The 18,103-nt window shown below is 48.0% G+C and overlaps 1 protein-coding gene across 2 annotated transcripts in view; it reads left to right on the top strand.

The window, feature by feature from the left end:
* The window catches only part of TTC28 (tetratricopeptide repeat domain 28), a 504,341-nt gene that overhangs the window by 5,069 nt on the left and 481,169 nt on the right, over positions 1–18,103 (top strand). The window lies entirely within an intron of this gene.

Here is an 18,103-nt window from a genome sequence, read left to right as displayed (position 1 = left end):
GTTAGTCTGTATTCGCAAAAAGAAAAGGAGTACTTGTGGCACCTTAGAGACTAACAAATTTATTAGAGCATAAGCTTTCGTGAGCTACAGATGCATCCGATGAAGTGAGCTGTAGCTCACGAAAGCTTATGCTCTAATAAATTTGTTAGTCTCTAAGGTGCCACAAGTACTCCTTTTCTTTTTTTGAATATCTAAGTTTTGCCATCTGCTTGGCAAAGTCACTATAAATATTCTTTTTCCTACTACAGCTGTGCTTGCACTTGCTCCTCTTCCTGTAGTGCATGGAAACCAAGCACCTTTTTCCTGGATCAGGTTGGTAGCATGAGACCCAAGAGCAGGGACCATAGGGCTGCCAATCCTCCAGGATTGTCCTGGAGTCTCCAGGAATTAAAGATGAATCTTTAATTAAAGACTGTCATGTTATGAAACTTCCAGGAATACATCCAAACCAAACTGGCAACCCTCTAAAGGAACCATACTTTCAGTGAAAAGGCAGCGGGTAATGGGACAGATGTAGCTATGAAGGCTATGCTAGACATTTAAAAGTGAGATGGCCCTCTAGTCATTTTGGCCACTGGGCAGAAGAGTTCAAAAGTGCTGGCAGGCAGGTCATTCCTGAAGGGAGTGTTGTATTGTGGAATTACAGTTGGAATACTTGTGCCAGTACAGGTATGTATGCACCCACACTCGGCCTTGATAGAAATATACTGGCAGGGAGCTTATGTCGTTTGGAAAATGGAGATGATGATGCCAGGAAAAGTGGAGGGTTTTGTCAGTAGGAGGCAAAATGCAGATACCCACCAGGCTATGTTGAAAAAAGAAATGTTTTGTCAGCACAGCTTTCTAGTGTAGACCAATCTTCAGACTGAATTATTAAGTCATCCACCAATGTGTGACATGCTTGTCTACCTATCTTTGGAACATTGTTTAGATGCCATGTTTATATCTCAGCCCAAGTACCATAATTAAATTCAGGACTTCATATTCCTTCCAGTTCACATTGACTCTCCCACTGATGTCAGTGAGAGGTTTGCAGGGATATGAAGGGTAGAATATAGCCTTCTGGTAATAACTGAACTTTTTATTTATTTATTTATTTATTTATTTATTTATCCCATGCCTTATTGTCACATTCACTATTGTTCAGTGACAAAATCTTTTTCTGCCTTTTGTTTCTCATCCTTCCCAGTCTTCCTTTCTACATATCTGTCTTCTCTGTTTATTCCTAGCTCTTTGTTTTCCCCTTTATATTTTCTTCTCTGAAGTAACCTTCAGTCCCCACATTTGAAGGGCTTTAGTCTTAGTCCCTTTCCTGTTCCATCTGCTAAAATGATCAGCTATGGAATAGTTAAGAGGATACTGAATTGATGACACTGACGCTGACACTGAATTGAGATTTAAAGTTGATTAACTGTTTACCAATGGCATATCAGAGTTGATCTATCTTAGGGCTGGCTATGTGTTGGGGTATTGAGCTCTTCAGGGTCTGATTTCTAAAAGTCATTAACATGTTGCACATTAATTGGTCCATGTAAACCCTGCTGGTGCTCACGAAGCATTTCCTAGTTTGTTTTAACACAGTGCAGTTTTGTCTTTTATGTTCTGGCTCATAAATGTTTACACATTAACTCTGTTTTAAGCACTAAACAAATAGTTTTATATAAATAACTATTATTTTGACAAGTTTGTGCATAAGACAGTGGATCTAACCTAAATGCATTTCTAAATCAGAAATTTGATGCATTGAAAGCTGTGCAGTTATAAAATGTATATTCTTCTTCGAGTGATTGCTCATGTGTATTCCACAATAGGTGTGTGTGCTTGCCATGTGCACTGGTACTGGAAGTTTTTCCCCTAGTAGTACCCATGGGGGGGAGCGCCCCCCATGACTCCTGGAGTGGCGCCTGCCTGGCGCGGTATAAGGGGAGCTGCATGCTCCTCCCACCCTCAGTTCCTTCTTGCCGCCAGTGAAGGTGCATTGGAACTTCTCTGCTCCAGCTTTGCTGTAGCTTGTCCCCAGAACTGTTCGTTCGTTCAGTGTTAGTACCCGTAGTTAGCTAGCTGTTTAGTTAATTTAGTTAGTCAGTGAGCCTGGGGCTGGGACATGCTCCGCGCCCCGGGGTTTAAGTCGTGTGACTCTTGTAGGCATTCTATGCCAAGAAGTGACCCGCACAGAGGCTGTTTGGGAGAAACCCATATCAGCGAAAGGTGCAAGATTTGCAAGTTGTTTAAGCCTCGGACCAAAAGAGAAAGGGACATTAAGTTCCAGGCCATCCTGATGGAGTTGGCACTGACCCCGACTCTGGCACGCCACTCCGAACCATCACTGCGGCATCGGTACGCGTCGACCCTCTGGTGCCATCTACCAGTTGGCGCCGCTCCCCATCCACTGGGCACGCCAAGAGGGCCAGGAAGACTCCCTCTTTGCAGCAGACTGAGCGAAGTCTGGGACGGAGGCTAGGCCCATGTCGGGCACTCCTCGATCCCCACCGGGTCCCAGGCTCCTTTGGAAGAGGCCTATCCGGATGCTATCCACACCTGAAGCCCTCCAGGTGGCCCGGGACGTTATGTCCATGCTGGTGCCCGGAGTGCTGCTTATGTCCGCCCCATGCTCCAGAGGCAAGCTGCCGCTGGGATCTCTGCAGTCATCTCCTGCCCAGTAGTGGTCTCGGTCGAGGGAACATTCCCGACACCGTTCACCACCTAGTGACCAGTCGGGGAAGAGTCCATATGGATCGCCCTCGATGCTGACTAGATTGTCTGGCTGGGTTCGATCCAGCCGGGACTCTCAGCACCACTCATCCTCAAGGAGCAAATATTGATGGGACCGCGGTGGGCATCGCCAACAGTCCTTGTCTCGGAGAGGGTACCACAGTCGGTCACAGCACAGTCATCGATGCTGTTCCCTCTTGGACTCCCACTCCAAGTCTCCAAGACGTCGCAGCCCCGGGCATCGATTGCTGGCACCTTGCAGTCGCAGGTCCGCCTGTTGAGGCCGTTGGCAGAGCAGCTGTTACTGTCGATACCAGTCCTCCGAATCACAGTCCCATGGCTGTTGGAGATCCTGGCACTGCCGCTTCTCCTGGTCCAGAGACAGCAGCAGATCTTAAGCCTGCCCGGTCTCCATTCGTAGCCGTCCTTAGATGGGCCGGGCCAGGCCAGCCAACCCGAACAGCCGGCTCTGCCGGTGCCACAGAACATGCAGTGGCACCAAGCGTCATGGCTGGCCCAATGGTACCAGTGAGCACCGTGGCTTCTGGCACAGCCTTTGGTGGAAGCTTTCTTGGTGGCTGGAACTTTGGAAGCACCGTTGGCCTCCCTTTCCAGACCCCCAAGAAAGGAGTCGGTGGGACGTATGTCCTCAGCACTGTGCCCGGAGTCCGACCAAGTGGTGGACCCTCCGGTGCCTGCTGACACCCAGAGCACTGCACTGGCCTCCCTCCTCACCAAGAGGAGAGGATTGTGGCCCTGCCCCCTCCGGCCTGCAGGAGGACTTCAGGGCTCACCAAGAACTCTTAAAGAGCAGAGGAGATGGAGGAGCCCTCAGACTCCCTGTTTAACATGTTGTCCCCATCGGCAACGGGTAGGGTGACCTTGCCTCTCCATGAAGGGGTGGCTAAGATTTCAAATGCCCTGTGGCAAACACTGGCCTCGTTGGTCCCCATCTCTAAAAAGGCAGAACACAAGTACTTTGTACCCACTAAGGGGCATGAGTACTTGTATACCTACCCGGTGCCCAACTCCTTGGTGGTCGAGTTGGTCAACCTCAGGGAACGTCTGGGTCAGCCAGCCCCAACCCCAAAGACCAAAGACTCTTGGAGACTGGACTCCTGGCCCAAGTTTGAGGACTTCTTCCAGGAGCATGATAGGAAGGAGTTCAAGGCGCTAGCGGAGGAAGGGGCAGCGGTCGCTAGGGGGTCCCAGCAGGCAGGCTTGGATGCTGCGGACATGGCCGCATGATCAATGGCCTCCGTGGTGTCCATGAGACTGGTGTCATGGCTCCTGCCCTCTGGGCTGTCGAGCAAGGCTCAGTCTTCCATGCAGGATCTCCTGTTTGACGGGAAAGCTCTGTTTGCAGAGGAAACAGGTACAAGGCTGCATGGCATGAAAGACTCCCGCACGACCCTCCAGACTCTGGGCCTCTATGTCCTGGCTCTGGCAAAACCTAAGTTCAAGCCACGGCAGACTCCCGCCCAGGCCACCCTCCCGAAGTATGAGGCCGCCCACGAGAAGCAGTGAGGCTATAAGAGATGCCCTCAAAGGCAGTCTCTGCCTGCCCCCAGGCTTGGTCCTCCAAAGGCAAGCAGACGGGGAAAAGGCATTTTTGATGGGATGCTCAGGGGCACCCCGTCAGTTCTCACCAGGGATCCACCCCCAATAAAGCTCCCCTTCTCCCAGTGGTTGTGTGCTTTCCTCCTGGAATGGTCGCGGTTAACCTCGGACAGATGGGTCCTCAACACCATCTCCTGGGGTTACACCCTCCAGTTTACTTCCTCCCCACCCAACCAACCCCACCCCCATCCTTCTTGGGGGACCCCTCACACGAATCTCTGCTCGAGCAGGAGGTGGGGTGGCTCCTAGAACTAGGAGATGGAGGCGGTGCCCGAGGAGTTCATGAGCAAGGGTATTACTCCCGTTATTTCCTTATCTCGAAGGCCAAAGTGGGGCTCAGGCCCATCCTGGACCTGTGAGGTCTGAACCAGTACACGGTGAAACTCAAGTTCCGCATGGTCTCCCTGGCCTCCTCCATCCCCTCCCTGGATCCCGGGGACTGGTGTGCTGCCCTCAATCTACAGGACACGTACTTCCACATCCACATATTCGAGGGGCACAGGCGCTTCCTCCGTTTCATGGTGGGACAGAATAATTACCAATTCATGGTCCTCCTGTTTGGTCTGTCCACTGCCCCCAGGGTGTTTACAAAATGCATGTCGGTAGTAGTGGCCTACCTTAGACGGTAGGGGGTCCAGATATTTCCCTATCTGGACTATTCGCTTGTCAAGGGCACCTCCCGGTCGCAGGTGAGGGATCACCGTGGCCCTCCTCCTGTCCACATGCACCGCCTTGGGCCTGTTGGTAAACAATACCAAGTCCACGTTAGTCCCGGTCCAACGCATAGAGTTTATTGGGGCACTCCTGGACGCAGTGTCGGCCAGGGCCTTTCTCCTACCAGACAAATTCGAGACCCTGAAAGGTCTCATTGACTCAGTCACAAGGTTTCTGGTGACAACAGCCAAGGTTTGCCTGCAACTCTTGGGTCACATGTCTGTGTGTACGTGTGTGGTCCATCATGACAGACTCAGGATGAGGCCCCTCCAGCTCTGGTTGGTCTCAAAGTTCTCCCAAGCCATGGACAGGATGGACAAGGTCCTCACCGTGCAGGACTCTGTGATCACCTCCCTACGGTGGTGGTCCGCCCCAAACAACATGCTCCAAGGGGTTCCGTTCAGGGTCAGAGCCCTGTCGTTGGAGCTGGTGTCCGATGCGTCGGACCTGGGTTGGGAGGCCCATGTGGAGAACTTTCAGAGCTGAAGACCTGACCCTACATATAAATGTCAAGGAGCTCAGGGCGGTGCGGCTGGCATGTATGGCCTTCCACTCGCACCTGGAGGGAAAGGTAGCCAGGGTCCTCATGAACAACGGCCTCGATGTTCTATATCAACAGGCAAGGCAGGGCCTGATCCTCTGTCCTCTGCCATGAAGCCCTCATGCTGTGGGACTTCTGTATAGTGCACGACATCCACCTGAAGGCCTTCCACCTACTGGGCACCCGGAACGAGAGTGTGGATCACTTGAGCAGGGACTTTTCCTCGCAACATGAGTGGTCCCTCCACCCGGAAGTCGCCCACCAGCTCTTCTGAAGGTGGGGAACTCCCCAGGTGGACCTATTTGCGACTTGGCAGAACCCGCGATGCCCCCGGTTCTGCTCCGTGGGGGGGCTAGGGTGGGGCACTATCTCCAATGCCTTTCTCCTGTCCTGGTCAGGCCAGCTTCTCTATGCCTTTCCCCCGTTCCCTCTAATCAGCAGGGTCCTGGAGAAGATAAAGATGGACAAAGGCCCAGCGTGGCCCAGGTAGCATTGGTATGGGACCCTCATGGGCCTGGTGGTAGCTCCGCTGTGGCTGTTACCGCTCCACCCAGATCTGCTCTCTCAGGACTAGGGCCGCCTCCTGCATCCCAACCTAGCAGCGCTTCACCTCATGGCGTGGCTGCTCAGTGGTTAGGTGGAGAGGAAAGGAGGTGCTCAGAACAGGTTTAGTGCTTCCTCTTCGAAAGTAGATGGCCCTCCACTCGCCGTGCTTATTTGGCGAAGTGGTCCAGGTTTTCTAGGTGGGCGGCAGACCAGGGTGTGTCCCCGGTGGCTGCCCCGATCCAGCTTATCCTTGATTACCTCCTCCTCCTGAGGGCCCAGAGCCTGGCGCCTTCCTCAGTCAAGGTGCACTTGGCAGCCATATCGGCCTTCCATCCGTCGGTGCAAGGGCACACGGTATTTTCCCATGCTATGACTGGTCGGTTCCTTAAGGGTTTGGACCGTCTTTTTCCCTATTCTAGACCCCCAGTCCCACAGTGGGACCTAAACCATCTCACGGGGTCCCTGTTTGAACCGCTCGCTGTGTGCTCCTGGTCTCGCCTCTCGTGGAAGGTGGTCTTCCTGGTTGCAATCACATTGGCCAGGCGAATTTCGGAGTTCAGGGCCCTCACCTCCAAGCTGCCGTACATAGTCTTTCATTAGGACAAGGTCCAGCTCCGCCCACACCCTGCATTCCTCCCGAAGGTGGTCTCCGCCTACCACATGGGTCAGGACATTTTTCTGCCGATGCTCTGCCCCAAGCCTCACGCGTCCAGTGAGGAGCGCTGTCTCCACATGCTCGAAATGCGGTGGTCTCTGGCTTTCTTCCTCAAGCGGACCAAGCCATTCAGAAAGTCCTCGCAACTGTTCATCACCTCGGCTGAGCACGCGAGGAGCCAGCCGATTTCCACTCAGATCACTTTGTGCATCCGTTCCTGTTATGAGCTGGGGGGTGTCCCACCGACACCCATTGTGAGGGCACTCTCGATTTGGGCGCAGGCCTCATTGGCTGCCTTTGTGGCCCACATCCCCCTCCAGGACATTTGTAGGGCCGCCACCTGGTCTTCGGTTCACACATTCACTTCGCACTATGCGGTCGTCCCCCAAACCATGGATTATGCCGGGTTCGACAGGGCTGTCCTCCATCCTGGGAACTTGTGAACTCCTACCCACCTCCAACAGATACAACTTGGAATCACCTATTATGGAATACACATGAGCAATCACTCGAAGAAGAAAAGACAGTTATCTTTTCCGTAACTGGTGTTCTTCGAGATGTGTTGCTCATGTCTATTCCACATCCCACCCTCCTTCCCCTCTGTTGGAGTTGTGTGGCAAGCATGCAGTTTTCCTTATACTGCGCCAGGCAGGCGCCACTCCAGGGCTCACGGGGGGCACTCCCACCTACGGGTACTGTTAGGGAAAAACTTCCAGCACTGGTGCCTCTGGTGAGCACGCACACCTATTGTGGAATAGACATGAGCAACACATCTCGAAGAACACCAGTTACGGAAAAGGTAACTGTTATAGTAGCTAAAGTAAGGTTCTTCTATCACCCTAGTGTTTGCATCTTATTAAAATGAAATCTGTGTAGAAAAAGAAATGAAAAGAACCCTTCCAGCCCCCACTGCAGCCTGAGCCCGGAAGTCTACACAGCAGTGAAACTGCCTCGGAGCCTGAATTGGATGATATGGGCCAGTTGCGGATTTTCTTTGCTGTGTAGACATATCCTTAGTGCATGGCAGGCCAGTGTGAGGTAGATTTACATCCCTACTTGCCGCAAACTGTATTTGTGTAGACAAGCCTTAAGAATAAAGGTTTTCCCATAATCTACTTCACATTGCTCAAGCCTATCAATTATTTTCAGTAATTAAATTTGAAACTAAATATATTAACAATCAGGCATTGCTTATGTGACCTAAGTTGTGTTTTTGAATATAGCTGAATTTAAAGAAGGTTATTGTCTGAAAAGAAATGGTAAAAATGTCTCCGAACTCAAGTCTTGCTCCCTGTATGTGATGAGTTATAGTTGCTCACTTTAGTATTAAAAGTAGGATTTTACTTTTTTTTTTTTTTTTTTTTTTTTTACTGATAATTGTTGTTGCACAGGAATAACTAGATAGAGGGACTGCACAGATATTACTAAGTGTAGAATTTGGTCAGCATAACCTTTATTTTTCATGATGCATCAGCCAGAAAAAAACTCTGCTTGAACCTTACAGGCTGTTGCTGGAATTTTAAACATCCCATTATTTAACCTTATTCAGAGTGTGTCCAATTGACACAGTACTTACAGAAACAGGTTTGAGGTTTTGGCCTGTCTACACTAGAACTCCCAGCATTATCAACACAAGTGGAACTGAACTGATGCAGATACAGACTTAGCGGCATTGATTTGTTGCATTTGTTTGACTTGTATCTTGTGATTTATATGTTTGCACTCTGTTCTTTAGGAATTAAATTTGAATTCTCTATTTCCAGGAATGGAAGTTCAGTACTACTTACCATTTTGATGTAGTTACTTAGATATTTCTATTATCTCTGTATTAGAGCTGGTCAAAAATCAGAAATTCCATCCCACATGATATTCCAATCCTGTAACAATTTTTTGTCCTGGATTCCCCTGAAAGGCTGACACTTTTTGTATAATAGAATGTTTCACAATTACTTTTGTTTGGAAATGTTTGAGAGTTTCCTTTTGGTGCTTCTGATTGAAATAAAACATTTTGACATCCCTGAATCAAAACATTCTATTTTAATATGTTGGCTCCTGAGCCAGAACAAGGGCTCATCTACACTAGAAACTTATATCAGCATAGCTATATCTCTCAGGAGTATGCAAAATCCGCATCTGAGAGATGTAGCTATGTTGATTTAACTCCTAGTGTACATATTGCTAGGTCAATGGAAAAATTTTTCTGTCACCCTAGCTACCACTTCTCAGGCAGGCGGATTACCTACTCCAATGGGAGAACCCCTCCTGTTGGCATAGGTACTATCTATGCTGAACCACTACAGCGGTGCAGCTGCAGCAGTTCAAGTGTAGACATACCCTAAGGCTATATCTACACTACGAAATTAGGTCGAATTTATAGAAGTTGGTTTTGTAGAAAGCGTTTTTATACAGTCGATTGTGTGTGTCCCCACACAAATCTCTAAGGTTTCAGAGTAGCAGCCGTGTTAGTCTGTATTCGCAAAAAGAAAAGGAGTACTTGTGGCACCTTAAAGACAGCCCCCCAACCTGAAGTAAATACTCACCAGCAACCACACAACAGAACCACTAACCCAGGAACCTGTCCTTGCAACAAAGCCCGTTGCCAACTCTGTCCACATACCTATTGAGGGGACACCATCATAGGGCCTAATCACATCAGCCACATTATCAGAGGCTCGTTCACCTGCGCATCTACCAATGTGATATATGCCATCATGTGCCAGCAATGCTCCTCTGCCATGTACATTGGTCAAACTGGACAGTCTCTACGTAAAAGAGTAAATGGACACAAATCAGACATCAAGAATTATTCAAAAACCGATCAGAGAACACTTCAATCTCTCCGGTCACTTGATTACAGACCTGAGGGTGGCTATCCTTCAACAAAAAAAAACTTCAAAAACAGACTCCAACGAGAGACTGCTGAATTGGAATTAATTTGCAAACTGGATACAATTAACTTAGGCTTGAATAGAGACTGGGAATGGATGAGTCATTACACAAAGTAAAACTATTTCCCCATGGTATTTCTCCCCCCCACCCCGCCCCCCACTGTTCCTCAGATGTTCTTGTTAACTGCTGGAAATTGCCTACCTTGCTTGTCACCATGAAAGGTTCCCTCCTCTCCCCGCCCCCCTTACTGGTGATGGCTCATCTTAAGTGATCACTCTCCTTACAGTGTGTATGATAAACCCATTGTTTCATGTTCTCTGTGTGTGTATATCAATCTCCCCACTGTATTTTCCACCAAATGCATCCGATGAAGTGAGCTGTAGCTCACGAAAGCTTATGCTCAAATAAATTTGTTAGTCTCTAAGGTGCCACAAGTACTCCTTTTCTTTTTACAAATCTCTAAGTGCATTTAGTCGGCATTTAGTTGGCGGACTGCGTCCACAGTACTGAGGCAACCGTTGACTTCCAGAGCGTTGCATTGAGGGTAGCTATCCCACAGTTCCTGCAGTCTCCACTGCCCATTTGAATTCTGGGTAGAAATCCTAATGCCTGATGGGGCAAAAACATTGTCGCGGGTGGTTCTGGGTACATATCATCAGGCAACCCCTCCCCTCCCTCCCTCTCTCTGTGAAAGCAACGGCAGACAATCGTTTTGCGCCTTTTTTCCTGGGTTACCCGTGCAGATGCCATACCACGGCAAGCATGGAGCCCGCTCAGCTAACCGTCACCGTATGTCTCCTGGGTGCTGGCAGATGTGGTACTGCATTGCTACACCGTAGCAGCTCATTACCTTTTGGCAGCAGACAGTGCAGTATGACTAGTGTAGCCATCATCGCTGTACTCCAGGGTGCTCTTTTAGCCGACCTCGGTGAGGTCGGTCAGGGGTGCCTGGGCAAACATGGGAGTGACTCAGCCAGGTCATTTCCCTTTTAAGTTTTGTCTCATAGCAATTCAGTCCTGCCAGCAATCCTACTGCACCGTTTTCTAATGAGCAGCCAGGAGATGATGATGATGATGGCCAGCAGTTGTACTGCACCATCTGCTGCCAGAAAGATGTATAAAGATAGATGAAGTGGATCAAAACAAGAAATAGACCAGATTTGTTTTGTATTCATTTTCTCCTCGCTTCCTTCCTTCCTCCCTCCATGAAATCAACGGCCTGCTAAATCCAGGGTTTTGAGTTCTATCCTTGAGGGGGCCATTCTGTTTCTCCTTGATGCAAAACCATCCCCTTCGTTGATTTTAATTCCCTGTAAGCCAACCCTGTAAGCCATGTTGTCAGTCGCCTCTCCCTCCGTCAGAACAATGGCAGACAATTGTTTCGCGCCTTTTTTCAGCGCAGATGGCATAGCACTGGGAACATGGAGCCCGCTCAGATCACCGTGGCAATTATGAACACTGTAAATACCGCGCGCGTTATCCGGCAGAATATGTAGAATCATAACCTCCAAGAAAAGCGAAACCAGGAGAGGAGGAGGCTACTGCAGTGTGGTGATGAGAACATGGACATGGACATAGACTTTTCACAAAGTACGGGCCCCTGAAATGTACACATCATGGTGTCAATTGGGCAGGTTCATGGTGTGGAACGCCGATTCTGGGCCCAGGAAACAAGCACAGACTGGTGGGACCGCATAGTGTTGCAGGTCTGGGACGATTCCCAATGGCTGCGAAACTTTTGCATGCGTAAGGGCACTTTCATGGAACTTTGTGACTTGCTTTCCCCTGCCCTGAGGCGCAAGAATACCAAGATGAGAGCAGCCCCCACAGTTGAGAACCGAGTGGCAATAGCTCTGTGGAAGCTTGCAACGCCAGAGAGCTACCGGTCAGTCGGGAATCAATTTGGAGTGGGCAAATCTACCTTGGGGGCTGCTGTGATGCAAGTAGCCAACGGAATCAAAGATCTGCTGATACCAAGGGTAGTGATCCTGGGAAATGTGCACGTCCTAGTGGATGGCTTTGCTGCAATGGGAATCCCTAACTGTGGTGGGGCCATAGACGGAACCCATATCCCTATCTTGGCACCGGAGCACCAAGGCAGTGAGTACATAAATCGAAAGGGGTACTTTTCAGTGGTGCTGCAAGAACTGGTGGATCACTAGGGACGTTTCACCAACATCAACGTGGGATGGCCGGGAAAGGTACATGATGCTCGCATCTTCAGGAACTCTGGTCTGTTTCAACAGCTGCAGCAAGGGACTTTCTTCCCAGACCAGAAAATAACCGTTGTGGAGGTTGAAATGCATGTAGTTATCCTTGGGGACTCAGCCTACCCCTTAATACCATAGCTCATGAAGCCATACACAGACACCCTGGAGAGTAGTCAGGAGCTGTTCAACTATAGGCTGAGCAAGTGCAGAATGGTGGTAGAATATGCATTTGGGTGTTTAAAAGGGCACTGACGCAGTTTACTGAGTCGCTTAGACCTCAGCGAAACCAATATTCCTATTGTTATTACTGCTTGCTGTGCACTCCACAATATCTGTGAGAGTAAGGGGGAGACGTTTATAGCGGAGTGGGAGGTTGAGGCAAATCACCTGGCTGCTGGTTATGCGCAGTCAGACGCCAGGGCGGTTAGAAGAGCATAAGAGGGCGTGGTGCTCATCAGAGAAGCTTTGAAAACCAGTTTCAGGAATGGCCAGGCTATGGTGTGGAAGTTCTGTTTATTTCTCCTTGATGGGGAAGCCCCCCCTCCCCTTGGTTCACTCTACTTCCCTGTAAGCTAAGCACTCTCCCCTCCCCCCTTCGATCACTGCTTGCAGAGGCAATAAAGTCATTGTTGCTTCATTCATGCATTGTTTGTTTATTCATTACACAAATAGGGGGATAACTGCCAAGGTAGCCCAGGACGGGTGGTGGAGAAGGGAAGCACTGGGTGGGGTGGTGGAGGATGGAAGTACAAGGCCACATAACACTTTAAAACTTATTGAATGCCGGCCTTCTGTTGCTTGCGCAATCCTCTGGGGTGGAGTGGCTGGGTGGCCGGAGGCCTCCACACTGCATTCTTGGGCATCTGGGTGAGAAGGCTATGGAACTTGAGGAGGAGGGCAGTTGGTTACACAGGGGCTGTAGCGGCCATCTGTACTCCTGCTGTCTTTCTTGCAGCTCAACCATATGCTGGAGCATACGAGTTTCATCCTCCAGCAGCCTGAGCATTGGCTCCTGCGTCCTTTTAGCAAGCTGTTGTCACCTACCGTCTTCAGCCCGCCACCTCTCCTCATGGTCATATTGTGTTTTCCTGCACTCTGAGATTGTCTGCCTCCGCACATTGTGCTGTGCTCTGTCAGTGTGGGGAAACAGCATGAGGTCAGAGAACATTTCATCACAAGTGCATTTTTTTTCACCTTTTAATTTTCGTTAGCCTCTGGGAAGGAGAAATATATGCAGCTTGGGGGGGAAAAAAAGGGGCGGGAGAGGTATTTAAAAAGACACATTTTATAGAACAATGAGTACACTCTTTCATGGTAAACCTTGCTGTTAACATTACATAGCACATGTGCTTTCATTACAAGGTCGCATTTTGCCTCTTATTGAGGGTATGCCGGTTTGGTGTGAGAGAGCACTCACACAGGGTTGGGCAGCAGAATTTGGCTTGCAGGTAGCCATGGTAAGCCACAGTCTCTTGGCTTCTTTAACCTTCACAACATGTGGGAATGGTTTCAATCAGCAGCGCCCTCATTTCCCATCCGAAGTAGCCTTTGGGTGGCCATTAAAAATGGGTCGGCAATTTAAAAGGAGGGGCTGCAGTTTCCGGGTTCAGGTGCAGCAGAAACCCAACTAATCCCCCCCGCCTTCCCCCACACCCAATTCTCTGGGATGATGGCTTCACCCCTCCTCCCACCATGTGGCTAACAGTGGGAAACATTTCTGTTCAGCCACAGGCAAGCAGCCCAGCAGGAACGGGCACCTCTGAATGTCCGCTTACTAAAACCACCCTATTTGAACCAGGTGATCATGAATGATATCACTCTCCTAAGGATAACACAGAGAGATAAAGAACAGATGTTGTTTGAATGCCAGCAAACACCGGGACCATACGCTGCAATGCTTTGTTCTGCAGTGATTCCCGATTACGTGCTAGTGGCCTGGTGTGGTAAAGTGTCCTATCATGGTGGACGGAATAAGGCTGGCCTCCCCAGAAACCTTTTGCAAAGGCTTTGGGAGTACATCCAGGAGAGCTTTATGGAGATTCCCTGGAGGATTTTCCCTCCATCCCCAGACACGTTAACAGATGTTTCCAGTAGCTGTACTGGCCGCGAATGCCAGGTCAAATTAATCATTAAACACGCTTGCTTTTAAACCATGTATAATATTTACAAAGGTACACTCACCAGAGGTCCCTTCTCCGCCTGGCGGGTCCTGGAACCCGCCTTGGGTGGGTTTGGGGGGTACTGGGTCCAGGTCCAGTGTGAGAAACAGATCCTGGCTGTTGGGGAAACTGGTTTCTCTGCTTCCTTGCTGTGAGCTATCTACAACCTCCTTCTCCTCATCATCTTCCTCGCCCCCAAAACCTGCTTCTGTGTCGCATCCTGCTTCTTGGATGGAGTCAAAGCACAGGGTTGGGGTAGTGGAGGCTGCACCTCCTAGAATGGCATGCAGCTCATCATAGAAGTGGCATGTTTGGGGCTCTGAACCGGAGTGGCCGTTTGCCTCTCTGGTTTTTTGGTAGGCTTGCCTCAGCTCCTTAATTTTCACGCAGCACTGCTGCGGGTCCCTGTTATGGCCTCTGTCCTTCATGTCATTGGAGATTTTTTTTCAAATATTTTGGGATTTCGTCTTTTCGAACGGACTTCTTATAGCTCGGATTCCTCTCCCCATACAGCGATCAGATCCCGTACCTCCAGTTCAATCCATGCTGGAGCTCTTCGGCAATTCTGGGACTGCATGGTCTCCTATGATGATGAGCTCTGCGTGGTGACCTGTGCAGGTGAGCTCACCACGCCGGCCAAACAAGAAATGAGATTCAAAAGTTTTCGGGCCAGTGCATCCGAGTTGAGAGCGCTGTCCAGAGCGGTCACAACTGAGCACTCTGGGATAGCTCCCGGAGGCCCATACTGTCGAATTGCGTCCACAATACCCCAAATTTGACCCGGCAAGGCCGATTTTCAGCGCTAATCCTCTTGTCAGGGGTGGAGTAAAGAAATCTATTTTAAGAGCCCTTTAAGTCAGGGGAAAAAAGGGCTTCGTCTTGTGGATGGGTGCAGGGTTAAATCGAGATAATGCTGCTAAATTCGACCTAAACTCGTAGTGTAGACGAGGCCTAAACCTTACGGGATGTACGGTGATCATGTGACTGCCCTGATGCGTCACAGCCACTCAATCAGAGGAGACACCTCAAGAATACAATGCAGCCAGAGAGTTTTGGTTCAAAGAGGATACTGGGGGGCATGAGGCCCTATGGCAGCTCAGGGAAACAAAGATTTATAGTAAACTGACCTGAAATTAGACATTAGATTCAATTCATGTCAGCCTGACATGAAACAAAATGTCATATTGATTTTTGCAGAAACTGGATTTTCTGTCTCCAAAATATGGTGACAGAAGATTCCCACTCTAGTATGTGCCCTCTCATAGACACCTTAGGAATAGAAAGCTACATTTTGTTGGTTCTGATTTTTAATCCATTAGGGAAGAAGTTACATTTACAAATGAGCTTCCAATCTGAAAATCCAGTTTCAAAATGTTTTTTTTCTTTCAAAGCAGTACAGGCCTGTAATTTATGGGTAGGGCTTTCTGTTTGAGGTATTTCTTCTGATTTAAGGTATTTATATTTTTAGGTAAATCACAGTTTATATTTTTAGGTACAGAAATAGATTTTCATGAGCATCAAAAAATTCCTCATTGAACTATATATATAAAAAAGCACTACTTCCAATATCTTATGCATTTTGGGAACAAGGTTGAAGTGAGTATGTGGTGTCTTTAAGATCTGGTGGGTCCTAGTCTCAAGACAGAAAAAGGGTAACTTTTGGGTATTTTGGTATATATTTTATTAAAAGCTGTCCTGTTCTCTTATGAAAACCTACCTCTTTTGGAGATACGGCGACATGCTCTCTGTATAATATTTTATAATAATTTTATAAGAAGAAATCCAGATTAAAGCAATTGCTGTTCTTCATTTGAGCAATGCCACAATGGGCTGGGAAACTGAGCTAGGATTTCATATTGTTATACAGTTTCAATGGCTTGTCACCTCTCGCTACGCTATTCCTGTAAAAACTCATACTCTGATTGGGTGAAGGAAGTGTGTGGCTGGGCAAGATTTGATATCTGCTCAGAAATGGAGAACTGGCTGTAGAAAATGTATTGGTTGTAAGGCCTATGGAAGTTATTGGGAGGGACTCCAGATTCTTTGTTTATTCTTGGACTTTTGTCCCAGGCACTTTTTAAAAAAAAAAAAAATAACCCTCCAGAGTTTGGAATAGGAAAACACAAGACTTTTTATAAAAGCAGACCTTTCCAATTTAGGTGAAGAAATGAAAACGTTAGATAAATCTAGTAATAATGTTGGAGAGGAAACTGTACAGTATAATATATTGCAGAGTTATTCTTCAGAGAGTGCAACTTTCAATTATATATTTGAATTGTTTCTGGTAACATATATTTAGAGTGAGTAAATGTCACTGTACTGTTTTTCAGTGTCCTTCTGTAATGCTAGTTTTCCCTGCTTGGCTTTTTCCTTTCATGTCATGTTTTTTCTGATATTTTAATGAGTATCTTAGGAAGTATTTCAGTAGATGTAAAATATACAACCCCCCTACATGGCATTCTTAAGGTATTAAGATCTTTTTTGTGGAAGTGAAGAGGTTAAAGAAAGGTTTTTGACAGTCTTTCAGTTTTAATTATGGATTTGTCACCAAAATTTGATCTATAGAGGGGGTATTTGTTTGAACTACTGTATTATAGTTGCATTTGAGGTGGCTTATGGACAAAAGGTTCAGCTCTCAGGTATGTGATTCAAAGTTCTTAGATTTCAGAGTAGCAGCCGTGTTAGTCTGTATTCGCAAAAACAAAAGGAGTACTTGTGGCACCTTAGAGACTAACACATTTATTTGAGCATAAGCTTTCGTGAGCTACAGCTCACTTCGTCGGATGCATTTACTGGAAAATACAGTGGGGAGATTTATATATACACACAGAGAACATGAAACAATGGGTTTTATCATACACACTGTAAGGAGTGTGACCACTTAAGATGAGCTATTACCAGCAGGTGGGGGGCGGGAGGGAGAGGAAGAAAACCTTTTGTGGTGATGATCAAGGTGGGCCATTTCCAGCAGTTAACAAGAACATCTGAGGAACAGTGGGGGGGGGGGGCGGGGAATAACATGGGGAAATAGTTTCACTTTGTGTAATGACCCATCCACTCCCAGTCTCTATTCAAGCCTAAGTTAATTGTATCCAGTTTGCAAATTAATTCCAATTCAGCAGTCTCTTGTTGGAGTCTGTTTTTGAAGCTTTTTTGTTGACGGATAGCCACTCTCAGGTCTGTAATCGAGTGACCGGAGAGATTGAAGTGTTCTCCGACTGGTTTTTGAATGATATAATTCTTGACGTTTGATTTGTGTCCATTTATTCTTTTACGTAGAGACTGTCCAGTTTGACCAATATACATGGCAGAGGGGCATTGCTGGCACATGATGGCATATATCACATTGGTAGATGCGCAGGTGAACGAGCCTCTGATAGCGTGGCTGATGTGATTAGGCCTTATGATGGTATCCCCTGAATAGATATGTGGACAGAGTTGGCAACGGGCTTTGTTGCAAGGATAGGTTCCTGGGTTAGTGGTTCTGTTGTGTGGTGTGTAGTTGCTGGTGAGTATTTGCTTCAGGTTGGGGGGCTGTCTGTAAGCAAGGACTGGCCTGTCTCCCAAGATCTGTGAGAGTGATGGCTCGTCCTTCAGGATAGGTTGTAGATCCTTGATGATGCGTTGGAGAGGTTTTAGTTGGGGGCTGAAGGTGATGGCTAGTGGCATTCTGTTACTTTCTTTGTTGGGCCTGTTCTGTAGTAGGTGACTTCTGGGTACTCTTCTGGCTCTGTCAATCTGTTTCTTCACTTCAGCAGGTGGGTATTGTAGTTGTAAGAATGCTTGATAGAGATGTTGTAGGTGTTTGTCTCTGTCTGAGGGGTTGGAGAAAATGCGGTGATATCATAGAGCTTGGCTGTAGACAATGGATCGTGTGGTGTGATCTGGGTGAAAGCTGGATGCATGTAGGTAGGAATAGCGGTCAGTAGGTTTCCGGTATAGGGTGGTGTTTATGTGACCATCGCTTATTAGCATCGTAGTGTCCAGGAAGTGGATCTCTTGTGTGGACTGGTCCAGGCTGAAGTTGATGATGGGATGGAAATTGTTGAAATCATGG

Source organism: Dermochelys coriacea, chromosome 15 (assembly GCF_009764565.3).
Source record: "Dermochelys coriacea isolate rDerCor1 chromosome 15, rDerCor1.pri.v4, whole genome shotgun sequence".
Taxonomy (NCBI): domain Eukaryota; kingdom Metazoa; phylum Chordata; order Testudines; family Dermochelyidae; genus Dermochelys; species Dermochelys coriacea.
Note: the sequence above shows the minus strand (reverse complement) of the source record. Positions and strands in the feature narration are given on the sequence as shown.